The sequence below is a fragment of the Alexandromys fortis genome, unplaced genomic scaffold, assembly GCF_014885135.2.
Source record: "Alexandromys fortis isolate MF-2015 unplaced genomic scaffold, M_Fortis_MF-2015_v1.1 scaffold_31, whole genome shotgun sequence".
Taxonomy (NCBI): Eukaryota; Metazoa; Chordata; class Mammalia; order Rodentia; family Cricetidae; genus Alexandromys; species Alexandromys fortis.
This window is the reverse complement of record NW_026067974.1, coordinates 9,058,826-9,073,034: the sequence shown is the minus strand read 5'-3', so window position 1 is coordinate 9,073,034 and position 14,209 is coordinate 9,058,826.

Below are 14,209 nucleotides of genomic sequence, written 5' to 3'. Positions count from 1 at the left end.
GGTAGGCGATCAGGTGATCTGCTGAGGGGGTGACAGCTCTATGTAAAACCTGTGGCTTCTCTTGAAAGGAGCCCATCGATAATAAAAAGGGGGTGCGTGGATGAGTGAGTCACGTTAATGAGAAACACCTCACCCAGCTGATTAGGGCTGATGAAGACGGGTGGTGGGGGGGGTGGAGTTTTCACCGGGTGCCAACTTTATAAGGTGGGGGAGCGGGCCACCTCTCCTTCAGCGAGAGTCTAAACAGAGCGGCTTTGGCCACCTCAGGGAGAACCGAGACATGAGAGAGAATGAAGCTTTAAAGGAGGGCGGGGCGGGGGGGTCTTCAATGGGAGAAGTGGCACGGGGTGACTAGCCAAGGACAGAGAGCAGCGAGGTATGAAACCCGCTGGCGCTGTTCTCTCCTTTCTGCCCTTCCTCTACTCCCACTCCTGTGACTTGAGAGAGTCTCAGAGGTCCAGAGAACTCCCCTCGCCAACTCCTATCCTCCACAGGTTCCCATGAGATCTAGTTCCATCCACAGGGGGTTCTGAGCCCAGTATTACAAAGTTGCTGGCCCTGCCCAGAACAGCCTTGGGAGGGAAGCTATGGCTTGAGGCCCTGGTCCGTGGCACTCACCAGAATCCCTGCAGTTGCTAAGACACAACTCTTACGTTCAGGGCCTGAGACTTGGTGGACTGAGGGCAGGAGGGGCAGGTGCACTGAAGGACTCCTCGGAGACCCACTCTGTGTCTGCCCAGCCCTCTGAGGATTACGCCTCAGCCTGCAGCTTTGGCTGCTCCCCCTGCCACTGTGGCCAAGGGCAGAGCTACTAGCCGCTTTTCATAGATGTTCCAGGCCGCTGTGTTAGTGTGGGCATAGGGGAAGACAGGGAGGAGCCGAGGACAGGATGGGTGTCACCAGCACCTCCAGCACCTCCTCATTTGCATTGCCACTGACACCCTTCTTGACCAAAAAAAAAAAAAATGGAGCCAGAAATAACAAGGGGGGAAAGTGGTTCCCTTGGGGAGTGACTTTGAGGGGGCTCTTTCCCTGCCTCCAACTCTCCCACGGTGCTAGGGACAGGAGGTCAGCTTCACAGCTGGTCTGGGGGAGAGGAAGTGCACCCACTGTTGCTCATTCAGCCTTAGACTAGCAGACACCCCATCCCAGCCTCTCGCTGCTCTCAACCCCACAGGGCTCCAGCACTCCACATCCCTACCCTGTGAGCCCCGTCTCTAAAGTCCCTCTTGATACTGTCAAGTCCTCCCAGCTGAGAAGGGGCCCCTGTCCATGTTCCCCAGTCTGTGGTCTGTCTTCCCCATCAGATGGAACCCTTCCCAGGTCCTGAGCCTGGCTCTCCCATTTGTCCATGAGCAACTCAAGAGGACACTCCACACAGGACACAGTCCAGCCAATATCAGCAGCGCGTAGGGCTAGAGTCTATGGCGGGAGATAAATCAGAGCCCAGTGTGAAGTCAGAGCTCAGAAAAACCCTTCCTCCCAGGCTCCCAGTTCCAATGGAGAGCATCTTTACTTGAGTGAAGTCTCCACATGTTGAGCCTTGCCTTCATGAGGCAGAGGGAAGAATTGGGACCACTCCTGTTGGCCTTGTACATGGTAGGAAGAAGTCTACCACTGAGCTGCCATTCCAGCCAATGTTGTGGCTTAAACCCTCACCAACACCTTTGATGTTCAAATTGTGTACATTAAATCCACTTCTTCCCCCAAGGGGCAGCTACAGCAGAGGGTGGGGGCGCAGGGGACAGTAGGTAGGGTGGGCCGAGGTCAGTGGGCTCTCTTCCTAGGTCCTAGGACCCGGGAGGGTGAAAAGGCGAGGGTGCAGGCAGTGCAGAAGGGCTGGGCAGGGAAACCAGGTCGCGAGAGACAGCAGGAGAGCTGTGAAGGCACCGTGCGAAGGGGTGAACAATGACTGAGAACTCCCCTCACCCCCCTCCGCCAAGAGATGCTATTTTGAGGGGAGAGAATGAATGCAGTGCAGGGGCAGTGGGGGAGGCTGCCAGCTTCCCCAGGGGTCAGCCAGCTGCTTGCTGCTTTTCCTCCCCCCACCATCTTCCTTGGCCTCAGCACCTCCTAGGACCATTTTCTCCCCTGGAGAAGTCTGTTGGTTCCTGAGTGAGAAGGGAAGGAAGGAGCTGACCTCTGAGCACCTCCCTGGAAGGTCCCTGTGGCCTCAGAGAGGGAAACATTTCTGTGATCATTGAATCCATGGTTGAAAATGTAGAGGGTACTGTGGGATGGGAGCTGAGCACTCAGGGCTCGCTAAAGCCTTCCTTAGGCCCTTTGGACCCCGATTCCCTCTTAGCATCAAAGAGAGGCCTCGGGTGGGTGTTGAGGGAGGCCTGTGTCTAGAAAGCCACAAGCCTGCCTGAGGAAGCTAAGCTTGCTCCTTGGCCTCCAGGGGGCTAGATGGAGGGTGCCTTCAAGCAGAGCCACTGCTTGGCACAAGGGGGAAATTCTTGCACCCCAGCTCAGCTCTCAAGGGCCCTGACTCATTTTGGGATGAAAGCTCTAATGCCCTGTAGGTTTCTGTGGCAGCTTGGGGCCAAAGGAGGAAAAGGCGAGTAGATAGAGAGTGGCTGGAGATGAGTGTGGAGACTTTTGTTTTCATTTTTGGAGCTTGGTCATCTGTCTCCCCCAAAGGTATGGATTCATCTGAAGAAGATTGGCTGGGGTGGGAAGAAAGGCCACCTCCTAACTCAGCACGGTTGCAGTGGAAGGAACTTTAGGAAAGACAAAGGCATACGGCAACCAGAAGGATGCTAACCCTGCATGGTCCACAGTGGCTCCCTTCCTCCCTCTGAGGCTGGGGAGATAGATCTGGCCCCAGTACAATGAGGGACAGAAAGAGTTGAGTTGGGCACAGTGAGTTGGGCAGGCTGTCTGAAGGCTTTAGACAGGAGGGATGACGGTGGGTCCAGGTATCTGAACAGGGACGTCCCTCAAGTCATAGCACAAGTAAGAGGCTTGAGTTAGAAGGCCATCGGACCAGAAGACCTCCCGCCATCTCAAGTCTTCCCTTGCTGGGTTCTTGTCTTCAGGCCTTTTCTCTTCCGGCTTGGCTTCACATACTAAGAAGTGTGGGGCAGAAAGCAATGGGGAGGGGTGGTGCAGCGGGGGTGGGGGTGGGGGGTGGAAGAGACAGTGGTTCCTGGGAGTGCTTGAAGCACCTCTTGCACCAGAGGTCATCCGCAGGATTGCTTAGCAGCAAGAAGGATGCCTCAAGGCAGGAACTGATGATGGAGCCCAGTGGCCTAGGAGAGGAGCCGAAGGGGTCATTTGCCAAGGCTCTTGCTCTAACCCCACTCTCCTCCCCCTTCCTGGAGCCCTTGACCCGTGGGTGTGATAGAAGCCATCTCTCCTTCCCCCACAGATAGCAACTGTGGATGGGAGGTGAGGGGGAGGAGGAGGAGATGGTGTGAAGGAGATAGCTTTCCCCAGCATGGGTGAGGGGCAAGGGGGAGAACAGCGCCCCCTGTCCTGGTCTTTGTGGCAAGGTGTGTCTTCCCAGTTAGAGCACCCCTTGCCTGCCTCAGTACCTCACTGCCTCCTGGGTGCAGAGACCCCCCTGGTGCGCGCAGCACCCCGGAGGTTCTTGGAGCTTAAAAAGTCTGTTACGTCAGCTCAGTTCTTGTCCCTCATGGTGGAAACAAAGGGGTCTCCTCCCCTTGATGGCCAGCTAGATGCTCTGGACTCATCTGTCACACTTCACCTGGAAGTACCCTGAACAGACCCAGTTACACACACACACATGCATGCGCGCATGCACACACAAGCACAAACACACACACATGCACACTCCTTCCTACCTACCAGCCTTCCAGGACAAACACATGTAAGACACATTTCCTCTGGTGCGCGTGCATACACTCACTGTCACCCAGTCGGGTCACAGTGTCACAGGGACATCAGAAATAGTGCACACCAACACATCCATGGCACTCCTGGGTTTGAGGCCAACCCCACCACCCAGCGGTGTGCTGGTAAACATTTAGCATCAACTTTCCTCTGTTTGCTCAGTGGATCAGACAGTGGGAAGAGTCACACATACACCTTCTTGCTCTGTGTGAGAGCCGGCTGCAGCCACCACTGTAAAATCCTTAGTAGAGATGGCAAGGCTCAGGGAGATGGGAGCCCCTGGGATGCTGAAGCTGGGCAGCAGTAACTCATGAGGTCAGCTTTTCCTTGGAGTTGGGGGTACCCCCTTCCCAAGCTTTCCTCCTCCCCTACTCCTAGACACCTCACTCTGCTACCCTTTCTCTTCTCCTCCTGCGTCCCTTGGGCTGTGAGGGATGTGACATTCTCACAAGGCCTCCTTGTGGCCCAGGCCACCAGTGAACACAGGGTGGCTTCCGGAGAGAAAGGCACGGGCATGCTGCTCGTTGCTAAAACTCCATGCCTGGACTGCATCTGCCTCTTCAGCACCTCCTCCCTTGTCACTTTGTCTAGGTCATGAGGCCAAATGTGTGGTCTGCCCTGGGCGCATAGGGAAGGGGAGAGGAGCTGCATTTTGCAGAATGGTCTGCAGTTGCAGGCGAGGCTCTGCATTCTGGAAGCCTGGGTCACTTCTCAGTGACCACTCCTAGCATGAAGCTAGGAAGAAACTGGACTAGGTCATTTCAATCTCTTTTTCTGGAGCTGACTTATAGGCATTCTGTATTTCTAAATTCTTCTAAACGCTACTCAGTGAGATGTTTTCTTAGAGCTCACCTCCATTACTTCCCCTCCAGGTCATGAGGAGGTAGCGAGGGTGGTTTGGGAAAACTGATCATCCCTGACAAGGTAACAGGAGAGGAGAATAAAGGAGAAAGAAAAGAAAGTGAAGATGAATCGATTCAGAAGAAAAGAAGACAAAAGGAGGAAGGGGAAAGAGGAAAGGAAAAGGAAGGAGAGGAAGGCAAAGGGGAAATGTCAGGAGGAAGGGGAAAGGAAATTGGAAAGGAAGGGGAGAAAGGATAGGCAAGGGCATTGGCAAAGGGCTGTCCCAGTGTTCAGAAAGCATGCCAGCGAGATGGGGGTGTGGAGGGGAGAAGCTTGGCTAGCTATTGCAGCCATCCTGGCTGTGTGATCTTGGGTCGGAGACTCAGTTACTGTGCCTCAGTTGCCTGCAGGTGGCCTGGTCTGGGACACAGACCACTCCTCTGCCTAGGGCCAAAGCTCTCTCTGCCTTCTGAAAACTGAAACCACAAAATTGGCTTGTGGTTGGGTGCATATCAGTCAACGTTATTCAGTTTGGCTTCCTAAAATGACTAAAGGGGTTAAGAACCCCTCACATTAGACCCCCACATACTCCAGTTTCCTCTGGGAGCATTTGCTAGTGCCTGAGAGTCCAATACCACCTAGCTGTTGGCTGTAACTTTCCTAGAGTCCTTATCCTGCGGCTTAGAGGAGGGAGGGGCCGGGCAGGAGGTAGCAGGGTCCCTGGAAGAGCTGATCTCCCTCTGGCTCACCCTGCTCCATTTCTCAAGGATCATCCCTGAGGAAAGTAGCGCTGGCTGGGAACTTGGATTCTCTGCCATGGGGCCTAAGTACCAGTCAAGCTCCTGGGCTCGTGCTGGAGCTAAGGACCCGACCCTTAGGATGGAATTCCCCCTAGGTAGGCGGCTGTGTGACCTGGATAGGCTTTTTCCTCCCTCTCAGTAAGTTCTGCTGCTGATCTTTCAGGGAAGGAGTGGCGCTGCCCTGGTTGGAGGCCTATGAGAGGTCCTAAGCTCTGGTTTCCCAGCGTTGCCTGGAAACTCAGGTGATACTGAGTTCAGGGGAGGTGGGGAGAGAGAGAGAAAGAGAGAGAGAGAGAGAGAGAGAGAGAGAGAGAGAGAGAGAGAGAGAGAGAGAGAGAGAGAGAGAGAGAGAGAGACACGCTTTCCTTTTCCTTCTGGGACCCTTGGCCTCTTTTCAGACCTCCTTGTGGTGCAATGATGGGCACACGGAGGGAGGAAGTAGCATTTCCCTTAGTATTCCGTAAATGCATCTTTTCAGCAAGTCTGCCGTGTCCATTGCTAAGTGCCGTCCCACAGCAAGATTTATACACTGGCCAAGCAACACACCCGGAAGGCTAGTCCGGACCCCAGTCGGGATAGGGAGCCTGCTCTGCAGGCCCCGCCCACACAATGCCTGCTTGCCCCGTCCCGGCGGAGGCCCCCTGCAGCAATTGATTCCCGCCAGAAGCGCCCTCTGGAAGTGGGCTCTACCCAGACTCCCGGGTCTTCTGGTGACTCTGAGGCAGCCTAGTTCTCATTAAACGCTCTACGTACCCTTCTCGATATGAAAGGCTTGGACCCTGTCCGCGCTGAACTGTCCTGCTAAGGGAGGAGAGGAGCCGAACGTCGGCCCTGCCTTTCCCTGGGACCTAACTCCGCAGTCCCCTCCAGTGCCCCGGTGCTGCTCTCTTTCTGACTGTCCACCAGTCTCAGTTTCCCTCTTTCACTCCTCTTTCCTGTTTTCATTCTCTCTCCATCTCTCTTTCTCTCAGCCTCCTCACTCTAAACCTCAGGCCTCCCTAGCCACTCTCTCTGAAGACCCTGCTTCCCTTAGGCGTGGGACCCTCCAGACTCTTGTGCCCTCATCCAGGGCCCGAGGTCCGCTTCTGTTGACTCGGGGTGTTGTCTGGACCCTTGGAACAGCGAGAAGGAGGAGGGCCCGCAGGACATGGCCTGTGACTAGTAGCCTTCCAATTAAGCACTGGTGCCCCCCCCCGTGGGAAAGAAGAATTCTGATATGGAAGGCACCCACCCGTTGGCCGGGTCGTGGTGGCGCAGGCCTTTAATCCCAGCACTCAGTAGGCAGTGGCAGCTGAATCCCTGTGAGTTCGAGGCCAGCCTGGTCTACAAGAGCTAGGCCAGCTAGGACTGTTACACAGGGAAAACCTGTCTCAACCTGTCTCGAAAAACCAAAAAAAAAAAAAAAAAAAAACGTGAAGCCTGGCACCCGGGAGGCAGGAGAACGAGGCGTTCAATGCCAGCCTCTGCTACACAGCAAGTTCGAGGCCCGCTTGGGCTGCAAAGAGATTTATCTCAACAAACAAAACACCTGAGTGCCTTCCTCCGAAATGAATGGGCTTCTCCTCTGCAGGCGGTGGGGGGACATTTAACTCCCTCATACAAAGGAACTTATGGACATAGGAAGGGGCCAGGAACTTATGTACGGACACTGGGCTTCCGTCATTCAGCAACACTAGAAGAGTGATAGCTCCCTCTTTCGCTCCGCCCGCCCTACGGGAGCCCCTCCCCCCCAGCCAAACACGCGTTCTCGACGCAAAGGCACTGGGCTCTTAGCAGGGGGTGGGGAGCTGCGCTGAGGAGGGGGCAGGAGAGGAACAGGAAGGCAGGTAGGCCCGCCCCCGCCAGTGCCCGTGCCCCCCGAGTCCCGCCTCCCCGTGGTTGACTTTCCCAGCTTCGAGGAAACACCTCCTTTTAGCGGAAAGCGAGATGGTGTGGGGAAGCACTGAGTCTCGGGCACAGGCGTGAGCCTGATTTTCCAGTTTGGGCGGGGCGGAGAGAGATGGCACTGGGGACGCCCGGAGTAGGGGGCTGACTCAAAGCCAGAACCACAGGGCTCCTTCACTGTACTGTCGTCGGAGAACAAGAAGCCACCAGGTTTATAAGAAACTGCGATTCATCTCTGTCCTCTTCCACCCCTCTCTAAGGGATTAAGACTCGAGGAAGAACCTGTGCTCCGTGGGCAGGGAAAGGACTCGGTCTCAGAGGCTCTTTCTCGAAGTCTTGTTGTTAAGGGTGCAGATCTTGAAAAGTATCTGGAGCCAGAGGGTGGGCCCCTGACTTCCCCATATGTTGTCAAGCCCCCTCCTCACCCCCAGCCCTAACAATAATTCTTAAATTCCAGTCTGTCCCCAGGCAACTTCTGCAGCATCAAGGAGGACATTCAGGTCCCCCAGAATGGCAGCCAGTCCTTTGGCACGGAGAGGGACTGAGCAGCTGGCGGCTGGTTCTGCTTCCCATTTCTTGATCCTAGGCTCACAGGTCTCAGGGTGAAAAACAAGAGGAAGAAGGGTTGGCCAGCAGGGCAGAGTAAGGTGTCCCAGCCTTAGAGAGTGCAGCGCCACCCATAGGGCTGCCCACTCTAGTGCAAGCACATGCCTGCCCAGGACCTGCCCACTCGAGTGGGAGCACATGCCTGCCCAGATGTCCAGGAATGGGCTCAACAGCCGTCAACAGACATCTCAGAGGGACCAGGAGCATCCCTGCTTCCCACTCCTGCTCCAAGAAGCCAGGACTCCAGGGCGTTTCCCGTCTGGACCTATCTTCCTGCCTTCTCACCCTGCCCAGCCTGCTCTCAGCTGTGTGACTGGGTCCATCTATGACCCTTGCCATCTCTCAGTTCATAAAAGTGATGGGGTTACTGAGTAATGGGGTCCAGTTCCATGGGGTCTACAGGCAGTCAAGGACGTCAGGACGGGTGGAGGAGTACCAGGCACCTAAGAAGGGTTTGGAGGCTCTTTTTTCTGCAGAAGGACTCCGAGCCAAGAGTGAACTGGAAAAGACACCCGGAAAGGAATCTAAGAAACAGACAACCGAGTCTGAGGGCATGGTGCCATTCTCAATGTCCAGTGTCCCCTTCAATGTCCCCAAGAGTTCAGAGTCCCAGGGAGGTGCATCACCGTGTTACCCACTATGTGGCCTTGAGAATCCGCTAACTTCTCTGTGCCTCTGCTTCCTTTCCCCCACCTGTGAGTTAGGCAGAATGGTCCCTGCCAATTCAAATATAAGCAAGGGGTGTGAGTTGCCTGTGGCTGTCCTCTCTGCTTCCTTCTCATCCATCCCAGCTGCCCAGCAGCAGAGGGGGCAAACAGAACTGGGGTTTTGTTTCCCAATTCACAGAGATGAGAGGAAGCAGAAGCCAGGTGTGGCCATATATCCAGAGCAGCAGGTGTTCTGGGCACAAGGCATCCCAGCGCCTGGGTCAGTGTACGCATGCCCCGCAGGAAATGCAGTGAGGAAATGGGCTGATATTTCCACTTCCAGTCGCTGCTTCAGTTGCTAAGGACTTGCCTGACCCTCACTAACCTCCCCTCCCTGGTCCACGGTGTCAGACTCTGGTGCCAGTGACAGGGAAGAAACAGTTGGGCAGCGGGGGAGGGAGGCAGGCAAGAAGAGGAGGCACTGATGGACCTCCAAGTCAGTTTCCCCCTGCAACTAGAGACGCTGTCCGGGCCATTTCTAGGTCCTGCACAGAGTGCCAGCTGCCCATGGCCCTGGTGGGACTCTTTGTGACACTTACTGGGTGGCCGAGAGGGGTGGAGAGTAGACCTCAGGCCCCAGGGAGATCCAGACCTGTGTGTCAGAACAGATCTACATCTGCGGTGGTAAGTGGGGTTAATCTCAAGGTCAGATCTAGCCAATCCATTTTCACGCCAACGTGGCCCTGGGTGTCCTGCATGGGGGCAGCTGAGACTCAGGTGTCCCCTTGACTAGAGACGACACCATGGGGCTCTATCTCCACTATCCGTCATTACTTCTAGGCCAGTGCCTGGAGTTCCAAGGACCCTGGATAGTCTTTACTGTTCTCCCTTGCAGGGAGCTCAGAAAAGAAAAGGGATTGAGAGTGAAGGCTTATGGGAAGATGGCTCAAAGGATGCCCAAGGGTAGAAGGGTAGAGACTTAAACTACCGGGTACTCGGTCCCTGTTTGCTTTGCTCCTGGAGATCATCAACGTGCCCCGTGGTCCCAGGACCACCCCATGCTCTGCCTTTTCCAGGCCGCTACTGTTACACTGTTTACAGGAAGGGAGGGGCTCATAGAAGCGCTAAGAATAAGCTGGAGGGCCAAAGTGGACCCCACATAGTCCGTGGAGTTGGTAAGATGATAGCGGAGAGGCATCTGGAGAGGCAAGAGCAGGGTGAGCTGGCTGTCTTTGCAGCAGCTAACCGGAGGCTAGCGGGTGAGAAGGACTTCCACGCCACGGGGTCTCTGGTGCTGGCCCACAGGGAGTGTGATGTGGCTAGAGCCGTGGATGAAGGAAGAAGTAGCCAGAGGGGCCTGAAAGTAGAATTCCAACCGACCCATGAACGGAGCTGGAGAGGCAGAGGCCAGCTGCTGGCCCAGCAGTCTTCTTGTTCCCTCCACCCACCCCTGGAAGCCCTCCTCGGCACCCCCACCTTATGAAAGCCCACAGCCCTGGGGAAGCTGTGTGGCCTTCTCACCACGGACCCAGTGCCGGCTGTGGCTTCTTCCTTCTGACCTATTTTTTAATCATTTGATAAGAATCCCCCCCCCAACCCAAACCCTGGCCCCCTGGGCCCGTCAGCTCCACCGCGTGTCAAAACCACCCCTGTCACTTTGCGTTGCTTTCTTAGTCCAGCAGCCCCTCCCCTCGGGGCCTGAGAGCGAAGGCTAATCACCCAGCTTCTGAGTGCCCCCCACCCCTGCCACTCTACCCTCAGCCCCAACAGAGGGGGCTCTGGAGGTCTGCTGCTAGGAGAAGCTGGGACCTCCTTACCCTCCCTTTGCAGGGCAGGAAGTCCTTCCTGCTGTCTACCCTTCATTCTTTCCTCTGTCCTGCCCCTAGTGGTGCTGAATGGCAGACGCAAGGACTGATGGTCTAGAGGAGAGGGGACTTTGGGGGCATCTCCTCTGGGGACAGTAAAGGTATCAGCCTTCTGACCTGAATCTAGAGTTGTCACTCTGGCTCTCTCTGAATTGTAGATGGTGGTCTCATTTTACAGAGCAGAAAACTGAGGTGCAGGGAAAGAAAGGGACAGGTCCAAGGTCATGTAGGGCTGGCGGGGGTAGCTAGGATCAGAACCCAGAGCTTCCTGTCTGTCTTTCTGTCTGTTTCTGAGCCTCCTTCACTCTAGTCTGTTTCAGTTTCTCCCTGCTCCGTGTCTCTGTGTGTGTCTGTGTTTGTGTATGTGTGTGCGCGTGCATGCGTATCAGTACACAGGTCCTTGTTAGGTGTCTTCCTCAACTGTGTCTCCGTATATATTCATTTAAAGATTTTTTTTTTTGTGGCGTGTGCCAGTGTTAGCCTGTGTGTATATGTGTGCATCACGGGAGTGCCTGATGCCTTTGGATGCCGAAAGGGGATGTCAAATCCCCTGGAACTGGAGTCACCGACCACCGGTTGTGAGCTGCCCTGCTGGTGCTGAGAACTAAACTTGGGTTCTTTGCAAGAGCAGCCAGTGCTCTTAAATGCTGAGCCATGTCTCCAGACCACCACCACCCTCCTCCTTTATTTTTGGAGACAGGGTCTTTCACTGAATCTGGAGTTGGCTAGAGGGCCTGATCATTGGGTCCCAGGAACCCTCCTTCCTGTCTCCTCCCCAGAGCTGGGATCACGAATGTGTGATACTGTGTTTGGCACAGTGGGAGTACGGGAGACTTACTCAGGTCCTCATTCTGTGAACCAAGCATTTATTAACCAAGCCACCCCAACAGCCAGTTTTTCGTTGTTTTGGTTTTTTGTTTTCTGTTCTTGTTTTCTAAAACAGGGTCTCCCTGTGTAGCCCAGGCTAGCCTGGAGCTCAGGCTCGTCCTAGCTTAGCCTCCTGAGTACTGGCATCCAGGCACATGACCCCACACCTCCAGCTTCGTCTCTGTGTAACTCAGTCCCTACCCCCTGGGCAAGGGCACCACCCTGTGTCCCTGTGAGCTCCATCCTCAGGTCTGGGGCTGCTCAGCTTGCTCCACACCCCATTAGAAACTGATTGAACACCTTGATCTCTCACCCAACATGGACCTGCTGTCCCCTCGTCCCTCCTTCCCTAGCAGGTCACCAAACTGCCCCGTATCACCTTATCCTGTCACATTAGCAAGAAAAGCAAAGCCAAGGGTCCAAAAGGAGGCACCATCCCAGATATAAAGATGTTCAGTAGGGTCCCAAGAGCTGGACTGACCTTGAGACTCTGACAGAGCTGGAGATGCAGGGACAGACAGACAGGAACCCATGATAGCGACTACAGTAGGTTCATGGAGCCAGGGATAGCAGGAGACAGATAGAGACCCCATGTTCAGGATGCCAGCCAGTACATCCGTTGTTTTGATTTTAGTTATTTTTCAGATAGGGTATCATGTAGCCCAGACTGGCCTTCAACTTGATATGTAGTTGAGGCTAACTTTGGCTTCCTTAGCATCCTTCCTCTACCTCTCAGAGATCCAGAAATAGAGGTAGATATGGCCAAGACATGCTAGGACACAAGGACCTAGAGACATGTACAGTCTCCAAACAACAAGGCAGAGAAGCACCAAAAGCTTCAGACATAGTGGCACACAACCTTTAATCCCAGCACTCAATGAGCAGGCAGATCTCTGTGAGTTCGAGGCCAGCATGGTCTACCTAGTTCTAAGCCAGTACTTCCTAGTGAGACCTTGTCTCAAGAAAAGAAGAAAGAAAGGAAGGAAGGAAGGAAGGAAGGAAGGAAGGAAGGAAGGAAGGAAGGAAGGAGACAGAAAAATACAGACACAGCTACTAGGGAAGCTTAAGGATCTGGGAGAAATGAGGGCCCAAGCAGGAGATATCTGTGGCCAGAGCCCTGTGGTTAGCCCATGGGAAGCACAGGCTGGCATGGCCAGACTGTTCTGGAAGCTATGTGGAAGATGGAATGTGGGGGGACAGAGGAGCCCAGCTACACAGGAGTTAAGGCCACCTCGCCAGTCTTGCCCAGGCTCCTCTCTCCCTCCCCGGCTCATCTCCCTTTACCCAAGGCCCTGGCATTCCCCCACCCCCACCTCTGGTAACCAGACCCTGCTTCCTGCTGAGATTAAGGCCTGCCTGCCAGATTCCCTGGGGGGAAGAGGCACTGTCTCCCCCAGGGCCTTCCTAAAGCTTGTGTTTGCCCTCAGTACCCTGACAATCCCTGTGATTAGAGAGTTGCTCCAGGTGATTACCTTAAGGGTTAAGGGGACCCTCATCCCTAGGGATGGGGTGCTGGTGGAAAGGAATGAGAAAGTCAGGAGAGCTCAACGTGGGGCTGCGGTGGCGTCTAGGACCAGAGGGTGAAAGTTACCCATCTCGAGAAGTGTGCAGAGCGACTCCCACCCAGGAATGAGAGCCTGGAGCCCTTGACCTTGGAGTAAGCCCTGGGTACTGGGTGCTGGGGATTCCAACCTCCTGCAGCTGTCACTGTTGGGGGTGGGGTGTGTTCTCCAGGTGCTCGTCAGTGCCCTGCCCCCTCTCTGCTAAGCCGACGGTTCCGGCCATATCGGTGCTCTCTGGACTCGGAGCAGGGAGGGCTTCAGGGGAATGGATGACTGGGTGAGATGCCCAGAGAACCCTGGTAAACTGGGTGGATGTGGGAGCAGAGTTGGAGGAGGGGCTGAGGGCCTGGCTTGCAGGGTTACATGTTTGGCATGTCCCATGCTTGCACACGCTGTTGGGTTGCCTCTGGGGGATGAAGTGGGCTGCAGTGCGGGGAAGTCTGGGGCCCATGGTCGCCTACCTGGCTAGGAGCTCTTTGGGGTCAGGGGACTAATCCTGAATTGAGTCCCCAAGAGTATCACAGTCCGGGGTCGGGGAATGTTGTATGGGGTCCGGAGGAAGGCAAGCCTACCCCTCCTTTCTGAGACCAGTCTTCTGAATGAGGAGTTCTCTTCTGTCTCAAGGACCTAAGGGACTGGGATGACTATGAGGGGGCTTTTGTTGAGCAGCCACACTAAGCTAGAGAGAGGAGAGGGAAGAAGCAGGCAGCTAGAAACAAAAGAGAGGCGAACAGCCTGGGCCTCCATTCTGCTCCTGTCTTAGGCCAAGGCTCTCTGCCTTTATGGTCCAAGTGAGTCTCTTTCTCTGACTAGGAAGCCAACGATGTCATGACATTTCAATAGGTTACCCAGCTAGTGAGGGCTGGAATTGGGGGGGTTCCCACCAAGTCACCTGTGGAAGATGCCATTTCCCTCTCTTGGGGCTTTGGCACCCCAAAGCCTTTTAGCCCCTGAGGTCTTTGCTCTCTGATCTCGGGGACATCTCTCCCTTGCTTCCCCCCTCTGGGGCCTGACACTTTCTCACTGAGTCACAGTTAAGTATCTGACTTCACGGTTTCTTGCCTCTGGCTCTCTCATGAGTGTATCCTGAGCCCGGTGCACAGGCCTCCTCCACTGCTCTAGCTTGTGGTTCCAAAGGCAGAGACTTGGCCCCTGGTGCCTGAGCTCTGAGCTATTGGCCCTATGCCCCCCCCCCCCCACCAGGACACTGTAATGCCTGCAGTAAGGCTTCCCATGGCCTCCATCCCCTAGACCCTGGCACTGCAAATTTCTGGCAC